Raw genomic sequence first — 10,908 nt, forward strand, 5'->3', positions numbered from 1 at the left:
ATTTTTCTTGCATACTCTTGCTATAAAAAATTTAAAGTTTATCAGATGGATGTCAAAACTGCCTTTCTGAATGGTTATCTTGATGAAGAAGTTTATATGGAACAGCCGGAAGGTTTTGAAGTTGCAGGCAAATCTGATTGTGTATACAGATTAAAGAAAGCACTCTATGGCCTTAAACAAGCTCCAAGAGCTTGGTACTCTAGACTGGATAATCATCTTAAAGAAAATGGATTCACTAGAGGTGTTGTAGATAGCAACTTATATGTTAAACTCGAAGGTAATGATGTCCTAGTGGTTGTGATATATGTAGATGATATCATTTTTGGCTGTAATAATGACTCTTTATCCAAAAAGTTCTCTAAAATCATGGAATCTGAGTTTGAAATGTCTATGTTTGGGGAACTGAATTTCTTTCTTGGTCTTCAAGTGTTACAACTTCAGCAAGGTATCTTCTTGTCACAAACTAAATATGCCAAAGAGATGATTAGAAAATTTAATATGGCAGATTGTAAACCAGTCAGCACTCCAATGGAAACAGGCTGTAAATTGACCAAATCTGATGACTCACCTGCAGTAAATCAATTTGAGTACAGGTCAATGATAGGAAGTCTATTATATTTAACTGCATCTCGACCAGATTTAATGTTTGCAGTATGTCTAGTCTCTCGCTTTCAATCTGCACCTAAACAATCTCATTTGAATGCTGTAAAACGAATCTTTAGATATGTTCAAGGCACACTAGATTATGGTCTTTGGTATCCCCGTAATAATGACTTCACTCTTGTTGGCTTCACTGATTCTGATTGGGCCGGTTGTCTAGATGATCGTAAAAGCACCAGTGGAGCTGCCTTCTTTCTTGGTGATTGTCTTGTTGCTTGGCACAGTAAAAAGCAAGATTGTGTCACTTTGTCCACCACAGAGTCAGAATATATAGCAGCCACTGCATGTTGCACACAACTGATATGGATGTCTCATCAAATTACTGATATGGGCATTTCTACTATTAAGCCCATTTCAATCTATTGTGACAATACTAGTGCAATTGATCTTTCAAAAAATCCAATTATGCACTCTCGTACTAAACATGTTGCCATTAAACTCCATTTTTTACGAGATCAGGTGTTGGCTAATGAGTTTCAATTAGTGTTTGTTCCTTCACAAGCTCAAGTTGCTGACATTTTTACAAAAGCCTTGTCTAAAGAAGTCTTTGAACGGTTACGGGATCGATTGGGAGTATTTTCTCAATCTACTCTTGTCTTCACCTAAAGCATACTTTGAGGGGGAGTGTTGCTCTGTTGATCTCTTCTTTCCTTTTGTCCTTGTGTTGTAAAAAAAAAGAAAAAAAGGGGGAGAAATTGGTATTTGTGGTTTTGGTATTTCATTTTTGCAACAGTGAGTAACATTAGTATACAGTGACAGATTACAGTGACAGATTGGTATTTGTGACTTTGGTATTTCATTTTTGACAGTGACATTGGATTGGTATTTGTGGTTTTGGTATTTCATTTTTGCAACAGTGAGTAACATTAGTATACAGTGACAGATTACAGTGACAGATTGGTATTGTGACTTTGGTATTTCATTTTTGACAGTGACATTGGATATTGGCATTTCACAGATATTGGCATTTCACATCACAGATATTGGCATTTCACATATTGGTATTCATTTTTTAATAGGCATTACAAACTTGGCATTTTATTGGCATTTCATTGGCATTACAGTGATATTACAGTGACAATTGACTTTTCAGGCATTGGATTTTCATTACAGTGGCACAGGCATTTTTTATTTTGGGTATTTCAGTTTGGTATTCTTGTTTGATTCAGATCAGATTGGGAGTTCATTCTTTACAGAATTGCAGGTTCAGAGAATGGTGTTTTTTTTTCTTTACAGGTTTGCATATGACAAGGTTCAGTGTTGATTGTATATTGCATTTGTTAACAGTGGAATTTCTTGCATTAATTTTGGTCCTTTCAGATGATGGCATTTTTCATGGCAATGATTGTTTAAGTTTTTTTCTTTTTTTGCCATCAAGGACAAAGGGGGAGTTTGTTGCTCTTTGGTACTTTTGTCCTCGATGACAAGAAAGTAAAAAAAAGAAGATGTTGTGTTGGTTAAGTTACATATTTTTTAAGCATGTGGTTATATCCTTCTCGTGGGCCAGTTTAGTGACATGGACATATTGACTTGGCTGACGTGTTATGTGTTTAAAACATCTTCTTTCGAGCCATGCTGGTGACACGGATAAATGAATAGCTCTGACTTTGCATTAATTTTAATGACATCTTTGGTTTAATATGTCTACGGTCTAAAGGGCATATTCCTCAGGATACTCCTTGTATCGGACAAGTTAAAAGTTTTTTTTGGAAGATGTTTTTGTGTTTCATTTGGTTTTTGAACCTGCTTGGAGTCCGTCAAACCCTAACACCATGAGAGTCGCAGCGCCGCTGGAGCTACAAAGCTCGAATCAGTTTGTTCAGTTACAGAGAATGAAGCAAACAATGATTTTAATCGAGAGATTAATGGTTGACTGGTTAGTTTGTTTGATTAGTTTGCGTTTAACAAGTATGTTTCTTGAATCACATGATTTAAAAGATTCAGATTTTTTGTTCGAAAGAGTTTTTTTTCAGTTATGCAAAATGAAAATAAGGAAATGTTCATGCATTATTTTTGTTTTTCATGACTGGGAAATAAAACATCTTCAGTTTCTTCTCTTTCGGTTGCACAGTTAAAAACAGTTATTTGATTTTTCAGTTTTCAAATCCTGTACGAGGGTTATTCGAAAAGAAATTGTGGTGTTTTGTTTGGGTGTAAAACAGTTTGTTTTCAGAACAGTCAAGGAGAGGAAAAACAGAGAAATACAGTGAGAAGAGTGTGAACAAAGTGATAAGCATTTAAAAAGTGCCGTAGTTTACCAGAGATAGCCGAGGGGTTTCTTGAGAATCAATACTCTGTTTTTTTGTTACTGAGTATATGAGGCTTTATTGATTTGAAACTATATTGTACAGAGTATATGAGGCTTTATTCATTTGAAACTATATTGTTCAGAGATTGGATAGTGTTGATTTTATCCTTGAAGAATATTGTTGCAAAATTTTTCATATGTACAGACTGGTAAAATATTCTCGCTCCAATCCCTGATGGTTTTGTGACTGCAAGATTTAATTGCATGCATAAAATCACCAGTGGCTGTAGCTCGAGTTGAAATATTCATTGATAAGAAGAGGGGTTGGTGCTCCTTGAGGCCTTGTGGTTTCTAAAACTTGTGAACTGAGTTGGTGCTCTTTTTGAATTAATATAAGGGATCGTCCGAGTGGTTTTTCTACCCCAAGAGGGTTTTCCACTCATGAAAAATATGGTGTTATGTGCATTGTCGTGTTTCATTCTGTTTTACTAGTTTATGCTCTGATACATCATATTTTAGCTCTCTTTATTTCATACTCTGTTTTGTTGGGTTTATGTAATGCAATATTTGAAGTACTCATTTAGATGTTTCAAGTTTGTGTAAAAATTTAATACCATTTTTAAAGGTCTGAATCAAGTGTTTTAGTTGGTTCAATGGTATATTTCATGCTTCATTAATGTATTTCATCAAGGTGTTAAGTCTCAGTCATTTGTGCATACTGTGAATTAAAATTGTCAGGTTCATAAAAGTATAACTTGTTAAAAATTTGTCACACTCTGATTCACCCCCCCCCTCTCAGAGTGTTTCCACTTCCAACACATTTTGCATACTATTCTTTACGTGGCGGCAGAGTTGTGTTTAGACATGGCACTCTATACACAGTTAATTTCATAGGATAAATGTAAGCTAAAGAGCAGGGTTGGATGAAAATACCTGGAGCGACCCAGGTTTCCCAGAGGCGATACCACATGTTTCAGCAAATTCAAGGAACTCGTCTGTAAAAGAGGGCAATTGCAACGCTAAGCTCTAAAATCCCCTTCGTCTATCATTTCATGGTTGTCCATACAATGTTCCAAAGCTCTCGTTTCAGCAATGTTGGAATCTTATGTTAATTTCATACAGTTAATACATTTCCAGACACCGATTTGCATTCTCTGTAGATCCATTTGGAACAATTTAACAAAATTGGCCTCCATGACAGTAATTTTTGTTGCACTGTAATGTCTTAACGATGTAATGTCTTAACGACTTTCTCAGATATGTTATAGGATGCTATATGAGGTCAATTCATGCATGACCTCATGCATTGTGTCATATTTAGTATCATTTTTTTTTTCAATCTTGTATGCAAGTTTTCTGAATTATTTTGTCAATTCAGAGGACAATATCCAAAGCAGAATTTGTGGTATTGAAAGAGAGTTGTGTGTCCTTGAATCTATCCTATTTGGGCAAACTCTGTAAAAGAGAGATGTATGCCTGGAATCTATCCAATTTGGGCAAACTGTGTAAAAGAGAGTTGTATGCCCGAGCCTGTACAATTTAGGCAATCTTGTGAAGGAGCGCATGCCTATAACTCTGTGACTCTATAACTCTCCAACTCCTTGCAATTGGATTCGAATTGGGCTTATTTATAAGCTTTCAAAGAAGTTGAACAACCACCACATTTATGTCCTCGTCGGAAGTCGAAAAGACAATCCAGTATTGAAAGATTATTACATTTATATGAGGACAAAAATTAATTAAAAATTAAAATATTTAATACTCTCACTTATTTCTGGTCATTACTCCCTTCTTGAAAGGCAATGGGCCCCATTGCTCGATCATCTTCCAAATAAAATTTTGCCATGTAACTTGAAAGTGCTAGTGAGACTCTCGAGAGAATAATCGCTTCTTCCCGATCCGCTGTAGCAGGAGCCTAGTCAGCTTGAGATGTAGCAGCTACTGGTTCCTTGGTAGATACTGCAGTAACTTCCTCGTTTCCTTTGGTTGAAGACAAAGACAAGGAAGAGTTTGGCCTAATATGGGCAGCGGCTCATTGGCTGTAGATGCACCTGCAGCGATCGAAAATGGCTCTGATACCACTGATCTGAATTATTTTGTCAATTCAGAGGACAATACCCAAAGCAGAATTTGTGGTATTGTAAACACATAACAAATCATATAAAATTTCATTTCATTGAAAATATGTAAGAACCATACAATTTTTGGCAAACTCTATGAAAGAGAGTTGTGTGCCCTTGAATTTATCTCATTTGGGCAAACTTTGTAAAAGAGAGTTGTATGCCTGGAATCTATCCAATTTGAACAAACTGGGCAAACTCTGTAAAAGAGAGTTGTATGCCGGAGCCTGTACAATTTATATGAGGACAAAAATTAATTAAAGATTAAAATATATAATACTCACTTATTTCTGATCATTTTCCCTGTTTTTGGTTCTACATTAGTATGTCGTGTTAATCTACAGGAAATTGGATTCGTGAGCCTGATTCTTGCCTTTTTAAAGGGGCATGCGCATTGAGAGATAATTATTTAAATATTTAGAAGATCTGTGCTAGTGTTCACTATGCTGAAGAATTATTTAAGAATCAATTTCATGAAATTTTTATAGTTTAAAAATATTTCAATATTTTTCTTCTATATTTGATTTCCAGAGTCCATATTTGAGAATCATTTATGCTTTTACTACAATCTGCGCATCACGGCGTCCACCGATTCCTATGATGAAGCGCAATGCCCTAACTAAATTGTTGAAGTGTGTGGAATTTAGCTTGTAATCTAAATTATTCATTACAGGTTTAAAATTAGGAATTTATTTTTGCTGGTTGGGGGTTGAATTACTGGCAAGAACCTAGCCTGCACTCCGTCGCGGCCAAGAAGATTGCTGAAATCACTAAAAGAATTGGAGTCACAGAACGTTGCTAAGATGACCAGTGGAAACTAGGCCACCAAGATCAATCCTATGGATAAGCTCAAGAATGGATTTTTCCGCTTCAAGCAAAAGATTTACTAGTAAATTATGCACTTATTTTAACTATTTCTGGTGCTAGTATTGTCAACATTATTTTGAAATTCATGGATGGGGTTTTCCCTCGGGAAGGAAACGAATTTGGTCAGCAAGCTATCCAAGGGTCAATCTCCCAATTCAATGCTCTGTAGACAAATAAATATGTAAAAGCAAACATACAAATCTGATCACATAATTTTTTCTAGATTACCAAGCAAGTTGCACACTAGGCCTGCCTATTGTAGATAACCAAGTTGGCAACTTGGCAGCAGGCTGGGCCTTCCAATGTCACTGTTAGGGTACCAGCTACAGACCATGCTTGAAAATAGAAAAGGCCTTTTACCGGTCCCTCTACTTCTATCCCTACTTTCACCTCAACATTAGAACATTATTAGACAGAGTTTAATGGTAGATGTTGCAGAGAAAGCTTAAAATTACTTTTCAAAATGTAACAGATCTGAATGAGATTAGGGAAATATAACATAAATTTCACAGAAAATGCTGTCCTGTAAATATGTTAGCTACTAGGCCAAATACGGAGATCAACCAAAAGTAATTGTCTATGACAAAGATATATCCACAGGGAAATGCATATAAATCATAGGTAAAGCGCATAGATTACATAAACATTGTGTATTTTCTATTGGAATTGCTTAATCTAAATAGAGAAGTGATCCAAATACAACGGTTAGTATTGACAGACAGCTAGAATGAAGCAGGCCATACCCATGAGAACTGTATTGTTGCTACTTTATATACAGAAGTAGTTGATTGAAAGTAAAAACACTGCCTACAATCATAAATTCTATTCAGTCATTTTATCCTTGCTAGTGCTGTCTGAGGATCATATTCCACTAAAACAATTTATACAGATAAAATAGAGAACTTTAATGACATCAGACATTTAAAACAATTGAAGCTAAACGGCTAGAGTGAAGCAAGCTATACCTATGGGGTTAGTATTGTTGCTACTTTAGACACCCAAATAACAGAAGTAATTAATTGAAGTAAAATAAAAATGTGTACCTACAATCATAAAAATCATTGTCAGCCACATAATCCTTGCTAGTGCTTTCAATTGAGTATCATATTCCATTGAAACAATTTATACAGATAAAATAGTAGAGTTAAAAATTTGAAGCAACAGTTAGCAATCACAGCTAGAGTGAGGCAGGGCATACCTATGGCGTTGTATTGTTGCTACTTTAAACACCCAAATAACAGAAGTAATTAATAACAACAAAATATACCTACAATCATAATATCATTAATAACAACAAAATATACCTACAATCATAATATCATTGTCAGCCATAGTATCCTTGCTAGTGCTTTCTGAGTTTCATATTCTATTAAAACAATTTACATAGATAAAATAGTGAACTTTGATAGACACCAGACATACTTAAAAAATTAAATCTACAACAGCTAGCAGTGACAACTGGAGTGAAGCAGGCCATGCCTATGAGCACAGTATTCTTGCCACTTTAAACAGCCAAATAACAGAAGCTACAACAGATAGCAGTGACAACTACAGTGAAACAGGCCATACCTATGAAGACAGTATTGTTGCTACTTTGAACACCCAAATAACAGAAGTAATTAACAGGAAAGAAAGAAGAAAAAAGCATATCTACCATTACAAATACAATAGTCAACCATAACTTCTTTGTTCTGTAATGAGTATGAAGAATATGTGATTATGTTGGACATCCTGCAGTGCTGTCGAATGTAACACCAACACATTCAACTTGTTCATAGATACCCTTCTCTAATGCAGAAAGCCTCTACGAACAAGGTGAATGTGTTGAGCTTATTACAATCTATCAGTACTCCAAACATGCACTACAATATCATGTATCCTTCAACTGCAAATATCCTCTCATAACACACTGCAAATGCAAAGCAATTTAGGAATGCTATTCTAGAACAGGGCTTATCAAATGTACTACCCAAAATAAGATAAAAAGCTCACACTTTACCTTTCAAGCTTGAGAAGAAGCATTGGTGTGATGTCATTTTATAATTTGATGGGGCTGTTTAAGGTCAGAATACTATGGGCTGGTTTACAGCCAGCACATGGTATAGAAGATCCCTTCCTAAGTTTTTTATATGAACACTATATAATCTTATCTTTATTTAGGTACTTCTTGTTATATAAAATACAACTTTCTATTTTATGCGGCTCACATTTCTTAGTCCACTTTCTCTTACTTGTCATACTATTTAATTAATTATCTTAGATCTTTTTGTTTTGGCAGACAATATAATTAGAAAAGGACTAAATTCAGAAACTGTCCGATCATTGTTAATTTCTTCCGGAGCCATTTTATCTGGAAAATATAAATAATCAATTTAACTATTTCTTCATTGGCTCGTTCAATATAACAGTATTATTCTACATCAAATTTGTGCAACAAAAAAAAATTCATCATCATCTTAAAATATTTGAACTGAAAAAACAACGGTAATGGAATCCAGGAGCTTCTTAAAAGCATTCATTGAGAACCCACGTCACTGGTTTGGCACATAAGACTTGAATACCCACGTCGCTGGTTTGGCAAATCAGATTTCTCATTCAATGCTTGATGATGATGACAGTTACAGAGATCCTGATTTGTATTGGGTATCCAGGTCAAGTAACTTTGATCCATGCGATGCGAGGTAGCACCCATGCCTTCTACCTAGCTTACCCTCTTGGTTTTCTTGAATCTTGATTATTACACCTATTTTTTTGTTGCTGTTGTGTTCTTTAGATAAAATGGCCTGGTTTCCACAATCTATCTCATCTGCAGCGGATAGTTGGACTACAGTGAGCTCTAAAAGTGTCATAGGAGCTGCTATAAGGAACAACGCCCCTGCATAACAGCCTTCAACTCTTTTCAACAAGGACTTCCAGATCAGGAGCTCCAGCTTCTCACGATTTCCTTACACTCTAGAGAAGATCCAGAGTGATAAGAGCAGGGAAGAAGATAGGAAACACCTTCCTTATCAAGTAAATAAAGTTCGCTCACTTATTTTTAATTTATGTTGATAACTTGATTGCAACCAAATTCATGAAGTTTCTGCATCTCATAATAATTTTAAATTTATTTTTCTTCTTTCTTCTAGATTAGATCATGTAGAATTTTTTTTTTTTCAACATTTCTTAAATTCTATGATCTATTATCAGAACACAAATGATTTCACTTCTCGTACTTTATGTCCTGATGATAGATCAAAGAATTTGATCTGAAACAATGACAATAAATAAAAAAATCTACATGATTCAGAAAAAAAAAACTGAAAACTTTATTGCAACTAGATCCTAGTGGTATGAGGACTGATTTTAACAAGTGATTTTTTTTTCCTATTTTCACCCTATTAGTATAGGCAATCCAAGAACAACAATACATATGCTTGGGGAAGGGCCATGGCCTTTGGATGCATCTAAGTCAAAACCTGCAGGTTTTTATTTTCGCGAGAAATACTTAAATATATGTTATATTGAAGTTTGCAGCTATCAGGAGGGAGTTGTACATAGAAATTAAGCTTCAGCAACTATGCTTGACAATGATTACAAATAGATCTTTCACTGTTTCATGAGTAAATTTATCAATCAGACTTCTGTTCACAGTTCACCATCTGGTAACATGGCTTACGAGCCACATATTCATATTAGATCTATAAGTTGCATCATGGCGACATCATGCATGTTGGCTAGGCTATGTATTATTATTCCTGAGTAAACATCAGTTAGGGTTTAACTTTTAACTTCATTTGTAACTCTTACAGACCTGTATTTGTAACTTGCTTGAGGTTATGACATTCAGGAGTGACGAATGTTTACCTGTTCAAACTATTGGGTGTCTGTCTCTAATTCATGAATTCCTACATTCTTCTGTGGACATCAAGCAACATCCTCATTTCTCATGGAAAAGCAATTTCACGGAATGCCCTTAACGGGACAACATTCTTCCATGCCTATTCTTGGAGCCTGTGCCAGCACCTCAATCCCAGGGTAATTTAATCCTCTTTGATGTTAAATGTGCAGATATATCTTGACTTTAATTTTCTATTTCACATATATTGAGTTTTTATTGTTGATTAAATAATTGGGACCTTTTTTTTCCTGTTTTGAAGGTGTGCTCATCGTGTTCCTGAAAAAACAGCAGGGCACAACTGACAAATTCTATGCTGGATCATACATGTGTATGAGCATGTTCTTGCAAATAAGAAAGGTTTGGTTTTTGAAATATGTATTTTGCATTCAGCACATTGTAATGTCAATCTCAAATCTTATTAAATATCGCTGATTGTAACACTAAAAGATTAGCAGGGCTTAAAGGGTTAGCAAGGTGTATAGTACAATTGTTTTTCCTATCTTCTAGGGCTCTTATGTATAAAAAATAGGATATCATGTAATTAGATGAGGTAGACATTGACATTATTTAATTTGCATATTCTGTGTTCTCATACTTACAGCATGTGGGCAAATGTGGATGTTGTTTTGCAGGCTCCAGCAATTATGTTTCTTGTTCAGTTGTTTGTTATTACCCTGCATGAGAACTTCAGAAGTACCCTTAATGTGCTGTATTATCATTCCCATAACTCCGTAAGTATAAACGAAGCTCAGGAATTGTTGCCCTTACCCTTACACATAATGGAAATTATGTTGGTCAATTCCTGAATCTCAATAATAAATAAAGTTTTTTTTCCAGCACACTGAAATATTACATTTATTAACATTTTAATAGTCTTAACCTGCAGGTCATAAAACACTGGCAAAATAAACTCTTCTGATCCTACCTTTAAATAAATAGGGCTTATATTTGCGAAACATGCATGATAAACAAACTGTACTATACAGCCCATGGCAAACTAGCCCTTCAAGTAATCAGCTGATCAAAACCGATAAAAACCAACATTATATAGCCTCCTCTTTGTTTCGTTTCGAGGTTCAGATTAATGTCAAACATTCTTGAATGGGGTTCAAGTCCTCTTCCTAAATGCTCTC

At 35.1% G+C, this 10,908-nt stretch overlaps 2 long non-coding RNA genes across 2 annotated transcripts; one reads left to right on the top strand and one right to left on the bottom strand.

Moving 5' to 3' along the window:
- Positions 1 to 5,064: 5,064 nt before the first annotated feature.
- On the bottom strand, positions 5,065 to 7,888 carry LOC131875998 (uncharacterized). The gene is made up of 2 exons (XR_009372480.1): positions 7,200 to 7,888; positions 5,065 to 7,162 (listed from the first exon to the last, which is right to left on the bottom strand). It is a non-coding gene; the product is annotated as an uncharacterized LOC131875998 (long non-coding RNA).
- Positions 7,889 to 8,442: 554 nt separating this feature from the next.
- LOC131077950 (uncharacterized) lies at positions 8,443 to 10,119 on the top strand. Its single transcript, XR_009113683.2, has 4 exons — positions 8,443 to 8,576; positions 8,669 to 8,907; positions 9,725 to 9,912; positions 10,035 to 10,119. It is a non-coding gene; the product is annotated as an uncharacterized LOC131077950 (long non-coding RNA).
- The last annotated feature ends 789 nt before the right edge of the window (positions 10,120 to 10,908 follow it).

This window comes from Cryptomeria japonica, chromosome 5, assembly GCF_030272615.1.
Source record: "Cryptomeria japonica chromosome 5, Sugi_1.0, whole genome shotgun sequence".
NCBI classification, from domain to species: Eukaryota; Viridiplantae; Streptophyta; class Pinopsida; order Cupressales; family Cupressaceae; genus Cryptomeria; species Cryptomeria japonica.